The 19,417-nt window shown below is 37.9% G+C and overlaps 1 pseudogene; it reads right to left on the reverse strand.

Annotated features, from left to right (window-relative positions):
* Window positions 1-5,054: 5,054 nt before the first annotated feature.
* Window positions 5,055-18,049, reverse strand: LOC118640327 (annotated as a pseudogene).
* Window positions 18,050-19,417: the final 1,368 nt, after the last annotated feature.

The raw sequence follows: 19,417 nt of genomic DNA on the forward strand, positions 1-19,417 counted from the left end.
TCTTCCTCCCTTTCCATACCTCCTTAAAAATAATTTCTTTTGTATGCTGCCAATTTAAAGTATTAAGTTCTAATTAAAATACATTTTACCTTTAAGGTTATGAGTCATTGTTACCAATGAGTGTGCATATCCCTGAACTTTTTTGAGGCAGAAAAAAAGGATTGAGAATCTGTTTTAAAGCCACATTTGAAGTAACAGCCTTAGTCCCCACCCTCCCCCCGCACTTTGGAAAACAATTCTGCAAATGACCATGCGTTCTCATTGTATACTCATTTCCTGGAACATGTTGCACCTGTTTTTATTATTAAGCTCTTTAATGCGAGACTATGTAGTTCTTGAAAGATTATAATGAATTCAGTCCTCAGTGCTTTTTCTTGTTAAACGTTTAGTTTCCTAAAATCTGTATTTTAGATATTAAATTCTCCCCTTTCATTGGTTTTATTTCTCTTTGTCACTTGTCATTTGCTTTGAAAATATATCAGAGAGCTTTGAAAATAGTAAACTGCTGTACTAGTCTAAGGTGATATTTTTATTACTGGCTGGTTGGTTGATGCTGGCAGAAAAACCAGTGCAGGATGAATTGTCTTTTCCATTTATTCATATAAAAACTCCTTGCTAGTTTGTGGATATAGTTGATTTTTGTAGAATCTCTTACTCTGGTAACTGTTCTTTGACTTGGAGATTCTGATGCACTGACCAAATAGTAACAGCATTTTCTTGGATTTGATTGGAGGAGATTGTCAGGATCTCCTTGGCAAATCTATGACACCTGGTACTAACATGTTGGATTTCCAAGCTCATGAAGGTCTATTAATGTTTATTCCTCTGTATTACATTCTATCATGAATCCATGTTTTCCTAGATATGCAGCTATTACAGGTAAGTCTTTGACCTGATTCCTACAACCCTTTAATCTTAAACATTTAACCATAAATGTTTAAGAGTTGGTGAACTAAGTTTAGTATACTACAATGGGGTGTTCCTGCATTTCAACTTTTTTTTTTTTCATGTAATTGATTATTTATTCTGGAATAGCAATTGTTCCGTTTTCCTTATCAAGTAGGATTGATTTATGATGTTTCTGCCCTCCACTTCAAGGATATTCCATAGTTCACGCAGCTTTTATGTTGTCCTTCTAAAATAGTAAGAACTACTTAGTGACAGACCTATGGGTAGAGTCCTAGTATGAGTCATAGATTGTTCAGATGCGTGCAGGTATTACCCTTGTCCTTAGTAGATCGTGTAGCAGGAATGCCATTGATGGCATAGAGGGTGTAAGAGCCCATTTAGGTTAGAAGTCAAACACTTGAAACCTCTTAATACGTTGTACCACAGATAGCTGCCCCACTTTTACTTGGTTAAGTCATTGCAAGATTATCTATGGCCCTTTGGTTCCATTTTTCTTTGTACTTTCTATCTTTTACCATTTTGCTGTTCATTTGATTAATACTTTTTAAAAGGCTGGTAGATAAGGCAGAAAACATCAAACTAAAGCATTCAATATAACTTTTAAGAATTAATGCTTATAAAGGAAATATGACAGCTAGAGGAACCTGTAGGACAACACTACTGGGATATAACTAGCAAGGTCAAGGATGTTAGGAATTATATGGGACCTGGCTTTGTCAACAAATATATGACAGAAAAAGGAGGGAAAATTTTCAAATCACAAGAAACTTAAGTGCACTATTAGCTAAAATATTATGTGTGGCCTTGGCTGGTTTGGCTTAGTGGTTAGAGCATTGGCCCACGGACCAGAGAGTCCCGGGTTCGGTTCCTGCTAAGGGCACGTACCTCAGGTGCAGTTTGTCCCTGCCCCGGTGGGGGTTGTGTGGGTGGTGACCACTCGATGTGTCTCTCTCACACTGATGTTTCTCTTTCTCTTTTCCTCTAGCTCAGCGGTTCTCAACCTGTGGGTGGTGACCGCTTTGGGAGTCGAACAACCCTTTCACAGTGGTCCCCTAAGACATAACAGTAGCAAAATTCAGTTATGAAGTAGCAACAAAAATAATTTTATGGTTGGGGGTCACCACAACATGAGGAACTGTATTAAAGGGTCGCAGCATTAGGAAGATTGAGAACCACTGCTCTAGCTCTATCTGAAGATGAATGCAAAAGTGTCCTTGGGTGAGGATTAAAAAAATAATAATAATAAATAAAATAAAATAAAAAATCATGTATGGAGTTTCTGATTTAAACAAATGAACTGTTAAAAAAAATTGCTGGCAATTGGAAAATTTTGTATACTGACTGGATATTTGTGATATTAAGGGATTATTGGCTGATATCTTTAAGTGAGATAACGATATTTTAGTAATTTAAAAAAGAATTTTTATGAGAATTTGATTCCTCATCTAAAGGAGTTTAACATTTTCTAGTAGATCTAAAACCTAGATTCAGGAAATTCTTTAGTTATTCCTTCCATTTTTTAGCATCTATTATTTATAAATATTGCATTGCATAGATGACTTTATATGTACTGTTTTATTTGATGACCTTGATTACAATATAATTAGGCATGGTTATTCTATTCAGATGAGGAAATTGAACTTCATAGACCTTGTTTTATTTTATTTTTTTGATATTTAATTATTTCAAAACTTTTTATTTGCCTTCCGCACACCAAGGAGGTACCCCACTTCTGCTGCCTTAATGCCTCAGCATTAAGGGTCAGCCTAATTTGGGGTCAACCTAATACACCTCTTTGCTGTTCATAATCCTGCTGGTGGTAGTTTTTTGGATGGATTGCATGGAGCTGTTGTCCAGGGTGTCATCAAAATTGAAGTCTTACCCTTCTTCCAGTAGGTGGTGGTAGCTGGCAATCTCAGCCTCCAGCATGACCTTGATGTTCAGCAGGGCCTCATACTCCTTGACCTGGTGCTGCCCCTCTGTCTGGGTCTGGGGCACTTCTGACTCCAGGTGCAGCAGGATTCCATTGAGCTGTTTCATCCGTATGACATAGCACATCACCTCCCTCCTGTTTTCCCAGGTGGCCTTCAGATTTCTCATTGAGTTCAGGTAGATCTCCAAGGACTGGACTGTATGTCTCAGTCACATGACTATTATTTCAGCAGCTCCTGTCTCCGCGGTCTGTGAGGTGACCACTGTGGTGCTCTCCTCAGTCTGTTGGCACCAGTACTTGTCTAGCTCCTCTCAGTTCTTCTGAGGCAGCTCGTCATAGTGGGCCTGGATGTCTGGGATGATCTTGCTGAGGTCCTGAGGTTTGGGGCACCCAACTCCATGGCACATCCAGAGTTGGTGATCTGGTTTTATATACTATTTACTTTCTCCTTGTGGTTCTTCATGAAGAGCAGCTCCTCCTTGAGAGCTGCGATCTCTGTCTCCAGCTGCAGCTGAGTGATATTGGTGTCATCAGTGACCTTTCAGAGCCCATTGATGTCACTCTCCAGACTGGTATATGGTATATGGCCAGGTCTATCTCATTCTTGATTTTGGTCATCAGCAGCTGGCTACCGAACTTAAAAAGATTTGAACTCTTAGGCTCTCACTAGTCTTGAATTAATGGCCCCAATCTGTGATCTGGGGTCCCTTCTTCTCTAGGTATTCCAGGATTTTGCTCTCCAGTCTCTGATAATCAGCCTTCAGGCTTCTCATCCTCTCCAGGAAGGCCAGGTGGTCATTCAGGCATTGCATAGTCTCCTCTGTCTGGATGCCCCCTATTCCCTCAGACACATGGCCAGACCCTTGGACCCCCAGCTGCAGTTGACACTGGTAGAGTGAGACATGGAGATCCGGGTGCCTGAGTCCTCAGCACCTGCATAGATGTTGGCCTTTCTGTTGGCTGGCTGAACTGGTGGCTGGGCAACGCGAGCCCAGGGTTGCAGTAGTTGGTGGAGAAGCTGGAGCCGGTGATGAAGCTCATGTTTGTCAAGGAGGACTTGCGAGAGGCCAAGATTCAGGTCCAGGCTACTGATTGAACTTCATAGATCTTAAGTAAATTATTTAAGGTAATAAACGCTACACAAAAGGAATTTGAATTATTTGAGCTTCATTAAATTTAAAAAAAAATCTACCATTATTTCTAAAATGGAAATCATGGATACTCAGAAGTCTACCGCTGTTTTCAATTACTTTGTATATTTAACTTGACTTCTACTCATAATAGTGAAACAGTAGCTAATGCATTGTGCGTACAAGCAAGCAAGGAATTAGTTTCTAACCTGGTTATCTTAGCACAAGGGAATCATGATATAACTTGAAGATTCTGAATTGAAACTTAAACAATAGCTTTATTATTTTGCCAGTTCTGTTTGAGACATCATAAAATGTGCTTTGCCTTCATTATATCTTTGGAAAATGTCAGATGAAAAGCCCACAGATAATAACATTAATGTCTGGCTCCAGCAAAATCAGAATGGGTAGATATTCAATTCTTAACTAGAGTATCATTCAAATTTAAATATAAGTCTGTATGTTTTTAAAGAGCTACCTATATTAACTTCCTTTTGCTTCTGTATTATATTTTATACTTCAGAAGTTTTACATTATTATTTTTGCAGTTGATAAGACTTCCCAGAACAAATTTCTATAACACAAGATAATGGGAAAAATACCTGTTTCCTGAAATAAATTTAAATGAGCAGGTAGGAACTTTATTCTCCTTTCTAGGAAAATAAAACTGAAGAATTACTGATAACCAGGAGTAGAAGTATACTTATGTTATTATTATTATTATTATTTTTAAAAACTTTAAAAATTGATTTTAGAGAGGGAGAAAGAGAAAGAGGGAGAGACATTCACACATCAATCAATTGCCTCTGGTACACGCCCCCGACCAGGGATTGAACCCACAACTTTTTGTTGCATGGGATGACACTCCAACCAACTGAACCACAGCAGAGGCCAGGGCTATTATTTATTTATTTATTTTACGTTGTTGCTATTCAGAACTTCTTGAGAACAAAAGAATGAATACCAATCAACTTCCCTGCTTTAAATTTGTCTTAAAACATGTTATTTTGTACTTGAACATCTGTGATATATGCCTTGAAAACCTAAAGCAAAAGCAAAATCATAGAAAGCCAGAAACTTCGTCAATGAGTCTGGACAGACGTTTGCTTGTATTTTTTGGTATTCTAAACCGTTTTTCCACATATCGCTCAGATTCCTGTTTTGTAGGCAAAGCTCTGGCAAGTAATGAGAACCTGGTTGGTGCACAGAAATTTTACAAAATTCTGCAAGTGGAGAAAGTATTCTCTCCATGAGATTGAATCTGCCTTTTTTTTTTTTTAAGGTCTAAGTGTTGTTTTCATTCAGCTTTCTTCCCCCATTTGCTGTGGTATTTCTCGCACCGTCTTTCTATATATCTGCAGTGATAACAGTACCAAGTTTCTTTTCACATTTTTCCTATACCCTTCTCCACAACTGTTTCCTTAGCTGCAGAAGCAGTGGCAGCTTGAAAACATCAATCAGAAATATACCTATTTTAAATCAGAATAATATATCTCAGATTAATGTTTAGCTTCTATTACTTGAAGATGCGGTGAGTGTGATTTGAGAAGAATGCTTATAATTTTATAAGTAGTTGAGTGTTCTCTAAAACTTTAAGTAACTAGTTATTGTTGACTCCCACTTTACTCTTTGCCATCCTCTGTGAGTGAGCAGGCAGAATAAGATAAGTAGCCTGCTGCTAAAATTATTTCAGTCTCAAATAAACACATAGTAGAGAGAGCTATTCAGGTAAGGCTACCAGTAGGTAAAACAGTAGATTAAAACATTTGATTTATTGGCATTTTTCAAGTAGTTTAGTTGGAGAAATGCTAATAAGTTTATGCAATACCCTGAGCTTTTCAAGTTTGCAGGCTTAGTACAACCTATTTATTTGTGTAGTCCTAATGTCCCCCCATAATGATTTCATTCTAATCCCTCCTAGACCTCTTCCCAGATCATCTACTGAGAGTGAGTCTAGTTAGATCATTTGGTTTCTTCCCTGGGCTTCTTAAATTATTCATTAAATTTATACTTAGCATTCTTTGTGTGATATTATTAAGATTAGGAGGAGGTCTAGTTACAGTGGTAACCAGAAGTACTATCTGTATAGTTCAGTTTCTGCCAAGACCATAATTGTCTAGCCCTAAATTTATCCTTCTTATGCTGTAACTCACTGACTGTGGCGCAGTCAATCAAAATTCTAACTCAGGAAATGTTTACTTTAATTGAGCATTACATTAAAGGATACTCAGCCTTCATTAACTTTACAAGACCCTTTACCAAATCAATTGTGGCATAATTAATTCTTAATTTTCAACACTATATATTTATATTAATTAACTCTGGTTCACTTCCTTCCTTTAGTCCTATAGATGTAATCAGATAAAAATACTGTTTTAGTATCGAATGGTCATTTTAAAAGATGATTGATTCTGTTAAATTTCATTTATCACTTCTTGCCAGTGTTTTCATTTAACCACTATATGTAGGTGTTGTATTTTTGTGGCCTTTAACTCATTGCTAGAAGAATTATAACTTGTTTCAGACTTTACCTTTATATGTTAACAATTATATAGTTTTGATTTTTTTTTTTCCTGTAGATTGAGAGCAAAAATCAGTATTCCTTCATTCTTTCAAACCATGGAGGATTTCCTGAAATCTTTGGAATCTAATGTGTCTGAATGCAAGTGTTTCTGTTTTGTTATTTGCTGAGTCAGCCAGTGGAAAACTGAAGTAAATACAATTTTTTATTGTATGTGTGCATGGCTAGGTAGCTGTATGGGTTGTTCTCTGTAGCCTCTGACAATTTTAATTTCATTTGGTAGAATTTGTTTGTTTTTTTTTTTTATTTTTTTTTTATCCTCACCCGAGGACATTTTCCCATTTTTTTGTTCAGGTAGTGTGGGAGGGAGAGAGAGTAACAGAGAGAGAGAGAGAGAGAAACATCGACGTGAAAGGAACACATCGAGTGGCTGCCACCTGCACGACCGACCAGGGCCGGGGACAAACTGCAACCGAGGTACGTGCCCTTAGCGGGAACCGAACCCGGGTCTCTCAGGACCGCAGGCTGACGCTCTAACCGCTGAGCCAAACTGGCCAGGGCTCATTTGGTAGAATTTGTTAATGTTGGTACCATGTTCTTTTTTCCCCCTTGTGTAAGAGTACCTAGAGCCTCCTGAGCGTTGGAACAAAGTATTACTGGGTTGGATTTTGTGAATTTTTGAAAAGGGAAACGCTAAAAGAAAGTGATGTGGTTTATGGATTTGACAGTAAGCAGATGCAGTCTCTGCACTTACAGACACAGTATGGACATTAGATTTCTTTATTAATGAGTTGCAGATACCATGGATTTTGGTTCTTCATAGGTTGGGGTGTGAAATACATAGAGAGGCGATTAAATTCATGTTAGCTCCTGATGATCAGGTTGTAAGCCAGTCAGGAAAAGCAATCACGTGGCCTTTAGAAACACAGTCCCAGTTTGAACTCATAGCCTCAGTGATTAGATTGACTGCTTTGTTTCTTGCCTGCTTCCTGCTATTCGACGCCTTCTGTTTGTGCTAGATTTTCATTGGCTACTGAAGAAGGGAAAAGCAAATGGAACATATGTTTATTTTGAAGTTAAAAACAATCTTGAAAACTTCTGTTAGCAGAGTCAAAACTGTGAGAACAAGTCTTGGAAGATCTGCCTTGGTGCATATATCTGATTGGTGGGAAAGGTTACTTAGTGTGCTGTGTAAAGATAGTGCTTGCAGTCCACTTTTCCGTGTTCGACAGGGCTTGAGGAAGTGAGATAAAGCAACCACCATAATGGAAGAGCAAAATAAACGATTTAAAAGGGAAAGTAAATCGGATTGATGGAAACATATTAAATAAAGGAGTTGAAATTGTTTAGAAGAAAAATAAAACCTAGATTTATAAAGTAATATTTTAAAATGTGATTCTTTACTGAGGGACATAAAAGGTTATATTAAAAATTAGTTATGTGAGCATGATACAGTGAAAAACTATCTCCCTCTCGTTCCTCTTCTCTAGCTGTATTTTTTCCTTTGGAGACAACAACTGCTACTGGTGCTGTCCTTCTGTAGATATTCTGCACATACATAGTCATACGGGTTTCTTCTTACTCATCTTCAAAAATGTGAAGTGCAGCATTTCATATATACTGTTTTATACTTTTACTTCTTTCTTCTTTGCCTTAAAGTGTGCCTTAGGGTTTGTTCCATATTATGTCCAATAGGGTTGCCTTGTGTTTCTAACTTACTCAACTGTATAGCATTCTATTCTTTGGCTCTTCCATAATTAAATTATCTAGTTTTCTATTAATGGGCAAGTTAGGTTGTTTCTGCTATTCTATTTTGTGATTATAAAGTTTACTACCATGAATATTTCTCTTCATCTCTTATTTCCACATGTGAAAATAAGATAATTTTCTAGAAGGGGAATTGCTAGGCCAAAAATTATGTACATTTTGAACTTTGGTAGATTTTGCCAAATTGTCTTGCAGAGAGGTTACACCATTTTATATTAGCACCAACAGTGTTTATTTATTTTTCCACATCTTGTTTCAGTTTGTTAAAACCTTTCAAATAGTTTGCCTGATTGATTAAAAAAGGCATCTTATTATGTTTTTTCACATTTCTATTATTAGTGAAATTAAATACTTACTGTACTTTAAGGTTCTTCTATATTTTTCTGTTATTCTGTTTATGCTCTTTGCCTGTTTATCTTTTTTGTTGTTAATCCTCATGTGAGGATATTTTGTCCATTGATTTTTTTTATTTTAGAATGGAAGAAAGGGAGGGAGGAGAGAGAGAGATAGAGAGAAATCAATGTGAGAGAGACATATTGATTCCTTGCCTCTTTCCTGCATGTGCCTTGACTGGGATTGGAGATTGAACCTGCAACCCAGGTATGTGTCCTTGACCAGGAATTGAACCCACAACCCTTCGATGTATGACCAATGCTCTAATCAGTGAGCCATATGGGCCAGGGCTGATTGTTTATCTTTTGGGTTATTGAGTCTTACATACATGTAGGAACCCTTTATATATTAAGGAAATTAACCCTGTGTGATGTTTCAAATACCTTTTCTCAATTTTTTACTTTTGATGTGGCATACACACACACACACACATATCTTTTTTGTTGTTTGGGGAAGATTTTAAAGTTTGTAGAATTTTAAAATTTATTTGTTGTTTTTTTTTTTGTTTGTTTGTTTGTTTCAGGGCTTCTTAAAATTATACTTAGAAAGGACTTTCCCAGTATGAGCTGAGATTACAAATGTTTCCTCACAGTTTTCTTTTATGGTTTTATTTTTATGTTTAAATCTTTGATCCATTGGGAGTCATTTTGGTGGATGGAGAGAGGAAGGAATTAAATTTCATCTTTTCAGAATCTTTGGACAATGATAGGGGATTTATGGCATAGAGAGATCTCAATAATACTTTAATTTTTAAAATGATTATTCAGGCCAAAATTTGCTATGGATTTGCCTTGAGTGGAAATTATTGTACTAGTTTGCAATATATCTCTGTGTAAATCGTTCAGGAATTTTGTCTAAATTTGCTGCTATCAAGAACTGTTTGTTGCCCTGGCTGGTTTGGCTCAGCGGTAGAGTGTCAGCCCTTAGACCAATGAGTTGTGGGTTTGATGCTGGCCAAGGGCACATATCTCGGTTGCGGTTTGTCCCCGGCCCTGGTCTGGGTCGTGCGGGAGGCAACCAGTTGATGTTTCTCTTTTTCTCCCTTTCTTTCCCTCTCTCTTCCTTCCACTCTATCTGAAGATAAATAGAAGAATATCCTTTGGTGAGGATAAAAAAAAAAAAAGAACTGTTTGTTTTCTAAATCTATTTCCCAGGCTTGAGAGCAAATTTTAGTTTCTAGCGGAAATAAATTTCATGACCACAGTTAGTAGATTAAAATTATACAGAGTTTTGAAGTAGCAAGATTAATATAATAACACATATAAGTTATAATTTTATAGGAAGGAAAAACGCTATTGTATAAAGTCAGCCAGAAGGTCCATTTTTCTTATTTTCAAGTATGAAAATTCAAGGATATCCCAGTGGATGCTTAAAATTTTTTTTAATCTGGTCAGATTTAATAGAAATCAGGGCTCAGCAGTCTGCTGTTGCTCAGTTAAAAGATAGATATCTATGACTGACATGTCAGTGGGTGGTACCAACATAGCCGTTTTCTAAGTAACAGTTTTATTGTTGCCAATGTTATAGAAACTATGCTTTTCATGCAATTCCCAGAAAGTTATTTTATTGCTACTGTTGGTATCTGTGGTTTAAATTATGTGTAAAAATATTGCATGCTTTTTATTTTATATAATTTTCAGCATCTTTTAACTTAGGATGCTTTTTCTTTTTTTTAAGGCCATAGACAAGCCTGGCTGTGAATGCCTTACTTTGGATACCTGAGCAAAGGTGTATGTGGCAGTTATTACTGAGGGGAAGGGAAGATGGCGTATAATATTAGAAAGCACGAAGTTGGGCAGGTCCCTACACTTACCTTCTCTATAAACTGTGATGCTCCTTAACTGTGAAATCTATAACTGTGCCTCTCATTGTGGTTGGCCGAGGAGAACTTTACATGTAGTGTTATCTTTTGTAGTTTTCTGTTTATTTTTCTTAAGTCTGAACTAGCAAGCATATATAAATAAGAAAAGCCTGCATTTTGAAAACATCTATTTTCAACTTAACTGATACTTTCAGAAGAGACAAACAGTGATTAAAAAAGTAATAATGACTGAAAAGTCACCTTCGTTTGGGTTCTGCATTTAGTTATGTAGGTCACAGAGCCTGAGGCGGTGGGAGGGGTCGGGATGTCACAGGTGTAGCAGTCTGATGCAGTGAGTATGCTGTGTGTGATTTCCTGTCTTTATCCCACTGTAATTAAACCAGTATGTAATAGACTGTGGCTCAGCATGATCACATATCTCTGGTCTATCGGCCACACAACTGAGTGCACATAAGTAGAGCTGAACATTGGTGTTCTTTATTCCATGCCTTGAGGAAAATTTTTGAATAGAAGATGGAGACGGAAAGTGAGAGCAGCTCTGTAGGAGATGACAGTGTCTTTTGGTTGGATTCTGAAGTTGTCACCCAGGCGACTGACAGTGAAGTGGGAGAAAAGGAGGAAACTTTCAGGTAATTTTGGAATTCCCTGTTCACTCTCTCAGACCTTTGTGTCTCTGTTCATCCCCACCACCCCCTTCCCTCCTCGGTGTTTTCTTTTCTTTTCAGTAAGACTTTCTTTTCTCTGGAGGAAGGTTTGGCGCTGAAGAGGACAGGTTTCTAGTTGTATATAGTGCTCTTCATTCCACAACTTGCCCCGAGCTTGTAAAATGCATTCTAAATGACTTGTTAGAACATCAGGAAGAGAAGGTGTTCAACAGGTTTTGTAGTGGCATTTCAGGAATTTCAAGTAGAGACTCTTAGTGAACTACTACCCTTTCCTGTGCCTGATTTGTGTCTGATAGATTTAATCTGAATTTGAATATAATAGGTTTTTCTTTCTCTTTTTAAAGAATGTATGTGTGTGTGTGGCTGCTTTTGTTGCCTTATTCATGTGTATGAAACATTTTCGTTAAGTACAAATTCATTATTTTATTGCTTTGATCCTTACTCTTGCCTCTGACCTTTTATATCTCACTCTTTACTCTGCCAAATCTTCCATGGTTTTGAATCTCTGGCTGTAATTTCATAATTGAAGTTTTTAGAAACTGCCTCCTGATTAAACATCTCTCAGAGTTGAGTGGTATTGGTGGAAACAGTGCCATTTGTTTATTAATTCTGTTGTACTGTTACAGATTTGAGTAGGCTTTCTTTTGGCTTTTCTTTTTCAAACAGGGTTAACAAATTAAGTTTTTTGGAGGCATTAACAAAATCTCTTGAAGAAGTTTGTAGTACATATTATCACTGCCACCCACATGGGCAATTAAACATCTTTTATAATTTTACCTGTGAGTACTTGGGTAGGTGAACATACCATTATTTTCATCAGATCTTGTCTTTATGTTTAATGTTCAAAAAGACTGTCTCCCTTTCTCAAGTCAAAGGATTTCGTTATCCACAGATTTTATTTTTAAAATCTAGGTTAAACGACCAAAGGGATTGGATATTAGGGACTCTTGATAACTCACACTAAATTTGCTCATCAGTGGTTAAAATGAATAAGAAGTATGTTTTAAATTTTGGAGAATATGTTAATGTTCAAAGGAACTGTTCTATTAGCATGTGAAGTTCTTGTGGCAGCTTTCCCATTCTGTCCGTAATTGTGTTTTTAGCTTTTCTTTTTGAGTAAGCTGCTTTTCTCTCAAGGTGTGCTGGTGTTACTCATACTCCTTAGTTTTCAGTATGGTCATTCTCATGAACATTAATTAGTAGGAATAAAGTATTTATTTTGTTTGTATTGAAACTGTTTTAGCCCTGGCTGGTTTGGCTCAGCGGTTAGAGCGTCGGCCTGCGGTCCAGAGAGACCCGGGTTCAGTTCCCACTAAGGGCATGTACCTTGGTTGCAGTTTGTCCCCGGCCCTGGGTGGGTCGTGCGGGTAGCAGCCACTAGATGTGTCCCTTTCATGTCGATGTTTCTCTCTCTCTCGCTCTCTTCCTCTCTCTCCCGCTCTCTTCCTCTCTCTCCTTCCCACTCTATCTGAACAAGAAAATGAAAAAATGTCCTCGGGTGAGGATTAAAAAAAAAACAACAAAAAAAACCCTGTTTTACCTGGTATTAAAATTGTGAAAATTGTTTTGGAGTATTTGTCAAAGGAAGAAACAACCTGGACTTTGTTGCTGTAACAGATCTGATACTGTGATTCTCGATTCACTTGTGAGGCAACGAGAGCCTTCCTGGGTTTTCCTCTGACAGTTAAATTTAAAAGCAAATATGTGTGAGGTTGAGCTTTCTTTTCCTCAGGACTGTGTGACAGCATGTTCATCCTGGGAAACTGAGGTACTATAAGCATTGCTTTAGGAAACCATGGCTCTATGGGATATTTGTCCCGTTTACAGTGGTATTTCATATCTGAATATCATCATGGCTCTCCCAAACCAGTTATGTCATTGAGATTTGGTCGTATTTTATTCGTAAAAGCAACAGAGAGATCGGGAGCTCAGCTCACACAGTTCTTACAGCATATCTCACTGTTCAGCCGGGAGACTTGAGGACGGGATGCCCGGGCTTGCACAGCGGTCCCATACTCTCCCAGCTGACGGCCCAGTAGAGCACTGCGGGTGGGCATCGGAGGTGAAGGTGAGACAGCAGGGCTGTAGCCTTAACCTTGGGAGAACCAAATAGTAGACTCAGTGTTATAGATGAGAATTGTTTTTGTAAAATCAACTTAAAAGTTTAAAAAGTACACAGAAAAGTCAATGCTAACACACCCCCTAAACCAAACCATCATTATTGAGTACCTTCTTGTTAATTTTCATTCATATGCGCACATATACACAAACAATGAGGGCACAAGATTGTGTACTGTTCCTTCATGGCAGTAGTTCAAGCATGTCCACCTGAGTTACAAAACCCTCCTTTTCTGATTTCTAACTGGTAGAGTGAAGTTAATATCTACCATATCATTATGGTGAAATAGTTCTTGGTCTGAGTATTGAGAGATCCTTAGAATTCTTAGAATTGAGTAGTCCTTAGGATTATTGGAACTCTTCTTTAAATCAGAAGGGCAATGTGAGGCAGAAAAGGAAAAACAAATGTTTTAATTCTTTTAAGAAAGAAAAATTTTAGACAGTTGTTATATGCAGTGTACTAAGCGAAATCTATTATATACAGTTTATCAGTTATCTGCCTATCAATCCTACATAGTAAGTCCTTTTTTTTCTACTTTCTAGATCAGGAAATTAAGGCTCACAAAGCCAGTTGACCGTATTGTCACAATATAATAGAGCAAAGTTTTGAACTCTGGTATAACTTATGTTGAAAGTGAAAGACCAGTTTCATAAAAGATTTTTGATATATCTGCTGCTAAATGTTATTCTCTAGTAAGTAGTAATAACTTCTAGAGGCTGTAACTGATAATCTCAGTTCTGAAATTACTTCTTTGAGGACTTTTTGAGCTCCCATGATGTATAGATTATTTAGTCAATATAAAAGTGAATTAATGCCTACAGTAATGTGACCTTTTAAAGATATGACCTTTAGGATACCTAGGAATTATTTCTAACTCACAACCATGAAAAGCTGTAGTTCTGAAGATAGAAATACTTATTATATAATCTTTCTTAGTCTTCTCTAATATCGCGTTATTGGCAGATAACATAGCCTGGCAAGTATGACATACAGGTTAAAACAGTTACAGAGATGATACAATGCATAACTGAACCACATTTTTAGAATTTGTATATCTTTTTCCTCAAGGACATGCTGAGAGAGAGAAAGAGAGAGAGAGAGAGAGAGAGAGAGAGAGAGAGAGAGAGAGAGAGAGAGAGAAAGAGAAATATCAATGTAAGAAAGAAACATTAATGGGTCACCTTCTGTAAGTGCCCCAACCGGAGATGGAACCTGCAACCTGGGTATGTTCCCTGAGTAGGAATTGAACCGGCAGGGCAGAACTTATATATCTTTAAAATCAGAGTCTTCAGCCGTGGCCAGTTTGGCTCAGCGCTTAGAGCATTGGGCTGCAGACCAGTGAGTTGTGGATTAGATTCTGGTCAAGGACATGTACCTTGGTTGCAGTTCATCCCTGGCCCTGGCTGGGGTCATACGGGAGGCAACCGGTCCATGTGTCCCTCTCATGTCGATGTTTCTCTCTCTCTCTCTCCCCCCCTCCCACTCTATCTGAAGATAAATAGAAAAAATATCTTCAGTCAGGATTAAAAAATATATCAGAGTCTGCAGAGGCCCAAATCTCTCAATCAGATCTTCATGTGTATCTTCATTGTAAGATAACTGATTTTAATTGAGACAAGAAACTTCTGACTTGAGTAAACTAGGTGATTTGGAGAACATATTTTAATTATCTTGGAACATCTATTGGTTTATAGCATTCCAGGACTAACATAGTTCAGGAACTTGATTGGTTGGTTGGTTGCTTTATTCTTTTTTTTATCCTCACCTGAGGACATTTTTCCATTTTTTGTTCAGATATAGTGGGAGGGAGAGTGAGGAAGAGAGAAAGAGAGAGAAACATCGACGTGAAAGGGACACATCGAGTGGCTGCCACCCGCACGACCAACCAGGGCCGGGGACAAACTGTAACTGAGGTACGTGCCCTTAGCGGGAACTGAACCTGGGTCTCTCTGGACCACATGCTGATGCTCTAACCGCTGAGCCAAACAGTCCAGGGCTATTCATTCTCTGCCTTATTTTATTTATTTAAAAATTTTTTATTTTGCTTTTTTAAAAATTAATTAATTAATTTTTGTTACAGATGTTTCTCCTTTTCCCCCCACTGATCCTCCCTCCCCTTCCTCCCTGCCCTGTCCCCACCTTTGTTGTCCATGTCCATTGTTCATGCATTCATGCATATAAGTTCTGTGGTTTATCTCCCCCCCCCTTCTGGGGATTGTCAGTCTGTTCCCCACTTCCATGTCTCTGGGACTACCCCATTCCTCAGACTGTTATGTTCATTATATTCCACAAATAAGTGAGATCATGTGGTATTTGTCTTTTTCTGCTTGGATTGTTTTGCTTAGGATAATACTCTCCAGGTCCCTCCATGTCATCTCAAATGATAAGAGATCTGTCTTTCTTACAGCTGCATAGAACTCCATTATGTATATGTACCACAGCTTTTTTATCCATTCGTCTACTGATGGATCTCTGCCTTATTTTAAATAATACCATGAGTTAGATGTTGCAGCAGTGCAAATAGGTAACAAGGGCTTGGAATATGGTATTATGTTTCTTCCCATTCTTGTTTTTAGTTACATGGAGGACAATTTACTTTATTGGCTAAATTCTCCTGGAAGCTCATACAGCTATCTTACGATTTCCTGCTTTTAATACCATGACTGTTCCTTTATCTTCTATAGAAATTCTTGATTTGTGGAGTTTTTATGAGCCTGGAAGGATAGAGAAGTAGCATTAGCAATTAACCCTTGACATATATACCAGTATCATACTCAGACCTACTTATACTCTGTGACTTCTCAAAGGCATCTTATCCTTAATAATCTGTTATGTACAATACCAAAAAAGATGTGTATTTTGTGAAGAAAAGATTATATTTATATTCTTTTATAACCTTTTATGTGTGATCTAGAATATAGTTTAGCCCCTCACATATTCTTTTAATATTAAATGTAACTTTCACCTAACATATTTCTACCAGTGTCACAAAAATAATAAATTTAATTGTAACCAGCAGAGTCTGATTTGAACATTGCTTAATCTCAGAAAATGTTATGCCATATTGAAGTGTAGCCATTAGCCTGACTCTCTTTATAATCTGTGAAATGTATCTGTCTTAGTCATGAGACATGCTAGTAAAGACTTTCTTGGTATTTCAGTCATTAAACTCTGCAATGGAATCCAAGGTGAGATTTTCTTATATCTATCTGTGTAAGGTTTTTGAAGTTCAAGACAGGACTTAGAGCACAGAAACTATATAAAACTACATAAAAGTTCCTAGTTATTAAGTTGTTTATATACAGCTAAAAGTTTAAAAACCTATTTTTCCTTAACTTTTCCATTCAACTTAAAAATCATACTTGCTTAAAACAGTCAATTGTATGTTTTCAACTTAGTAAATAAAAATTTCTGAAACATTTAAAATTCTGTTTATAAATGTAATGTACAGTCGGCCCTCGTTTATCGCGGTTAAGCAGTTCCAGACTCTACCGTGATAAATGAATTTCTGCGAAGTAGGATTCTTTATTTATATACAGTGGTCCCTCGTCACTTTGTGCCTCGACTTTCGCGGCTTCACTCTATCGCGGTTTTTTCAAAAACCGCGATAGAGTGAAGCTGTGAAAGTTGAAGTGCGAAGTGGTGAGGGACAACTGTAGTCAGTTTCCTGTTTAAAAAAATGTATCTCGTGACTAGCCGGGAGAGGAAGGGAGAGGGAGATAGAGATAGAAACATTGATGAGAGAGAACATCGATTGGCCACCCCTTCTTGCTCCCCACTAGGGATCTGACCCATAACCTGGGCATGTGCCCTGACTGGGAATCGAACCAGCGACGTCTTGGTTCATGGGCCAATGCTCAACCATTGAGCCACACTTCTCTACTTCTTCCTCTTAAGATCTTCAGAATACTTTTACTTCCTCTTTCTCCCAGTTTCCTTCTGGATGAGACTTTTGGTACTCTTTATTTATCACCATTCTCCCCCACCCCAATCCTAGTTTTTGTTGAGATGACTTAATATTTTTTTGTCATTCCTTCAGATTTAACTATACAGGCAGACCTCAGAGATTTTGTGAGTTCAGCTCCAGATCATCACAATAAAGTGAACATCACACTGAAGCTAGTCACATGACTTTTTTGTTTCCCAGTGCATGTAAAAGTTATGTTTACAATGTACTGTAGTCTGTTACGTGCAGTAGCATTATGTCTAAAACAACAATGTACCTGCCTTAATTAAATATACTTTTATTGTTAAAAAATGCTATCACCTGAGACTTTAACTAGTCATAATCTTTTTGTTCATGGAGGGCTACCTCAATGTTGATGGCTACTGACTGATTAGGGTGGTGGTTGCTAAACACTGGGGTTGCTATGGCAATTGCTTAAAAGAACACTCAAGTTTGCTGACTCCTTCTTTCACGAATGATTTCTCTGTAGGATATGATGCTGTTTGATAACGTTTTACCCACAGTAGAACTTCTTTCAGAATTGGAGTCAGTTCTCTCAAACCATGCTGCTGCTTTATCAACTCAGTTTATATAATCTTTTAAATCTGTTGTTGCTGTTACAACAGTCTTCACAGTATCTTCACCAGGGGTAGGTTCCATCCCAAGAAACTACTTTTTTTTTTTGCTCATCCATAAGAAGCAAATCCTTATCCATTCAAGTTTTATCGTGAAATTAAAGCAATTCATTCACATCTTTAGGATCCACTTCTAATTTTCTTGCTCTTTCCATCACACCTGGAATTACTTCCTCCACTGAAGTCTTGAACCCCTCAAAGTCATCCATGAGGGTTGCTATTTTGACCTTTTCCCATGAATCACGAATGTCCTTTTTTTTAAAAATATCCTCACCTGAGGACATGTTTTTATTGATTTTTAGAGACAGGGGAAGGGGAGAGAGAGGGAAACATTGATTGGTTGTCTCGCATACTTGCCTTGACTGGGGATCAGCCCCGCAACCTAGGAATATACTCCGACTAGGAATTGAACCTGCAACCTTTTTGGTGTATGGAACGACACTCCATTCAACTGAGCCACTGGGCCAGGGTGTGAATGTTCTTAATGGCATCTAGAATGGTGAACCCTTTCCAGAATGTTTTCAATGTACTTTACCCAGATCCATCACAGGAATCACTGTCTATGGCAGCTACAGCCTTATGACACGTATTTCCTAAACAATAAGACCTAAAAGTCAGAATTACTCCTTGATCCATGCATGGGCTGCAGAAAGAATGTTGTGTTAGCAGGCACAAAAACAACATTGATCTTATTGTATATTTTCATCAGTGCTCTTGGGTGATAGGTACATTGCTGATTAGCAGTACTATTTTTGAAAGGAATGTTTCATTCTGAGTAGTAGGTCTCAACAGTGGGCTAAAAGAATCCAGTGAACCATGTTGTAACAGATGTGCTGTCATCTAGGCTCTGTTCCATTTTGCAGAGTAGATTTAGCATAATACTTGAGGGCCGTAGTGTTTTTGGAATGTAAATGAGCATGGGCAGCCACTGAAAGTCACAAGCTGCATTAGCCCCTAATAAGAGAGTTAGCCTTTTCTTTGAAACTTAAAAGAACAACAACCAACAAACAAGAAAAACAAAAACTTGTAGACACAGACAGCAGTATGGTGGTTACCAGAGGGAAAGGGGAGTGGGGGCGGATAGTGAAGGGGTCAAATACATGGTGACGGAAAAGGATTTGACTTTGGGTGGTGGGCACACAATGCAATATTCAGATGATGTATCATAGAATTGTACACTTCAAACCCATATATTTTTAAAATCTTCATCTGAGGATATTTTTTCCATTGATTTTTAGAGAGGGGGAAAGAGAGGGAGGGAGGGAAAGAGAGAGAAACATTGATGTGAAAGAGACACATCAATTGGTTGCCTCCTGCACACTCCCGTACCCAGACCAGGATGGAACCTGCAACCCAAGTATGTGCCCTTGACTAGGAATCAAATCCAAGACCCTTCGGTGCACAACCTGATGCTGGTGCACCACCGAGCCACACTGTCCAGGGCAAAAATTATATAATCTTATTAACACTGGCACCCCTTTAAAACTTTAAAGCCAGGCAATGACATTGCCTCTCTAGCTATGAATGGCCTAGATGGCATCTTCTTCTGCTGAAAGTTGTTTTGTCTACATTGAAAA

This window comes from Molossus molossus, unplaced genomic scaffold (genome assembly GCF_014108415.1).
Source record: "Molossus molossus isolate mMolMol1 unplaced genomic scaffold, mMolMol1.p scaffold_m16_p_22, whole genome shotgun sequence".
Classification (NCBI taxonomy): domain Eukaryota; kingdom Metazoa; phylum Chordata; class Mammalia; order Chiroptera; family Molossidae; genus Molossus; species Molossus molossus.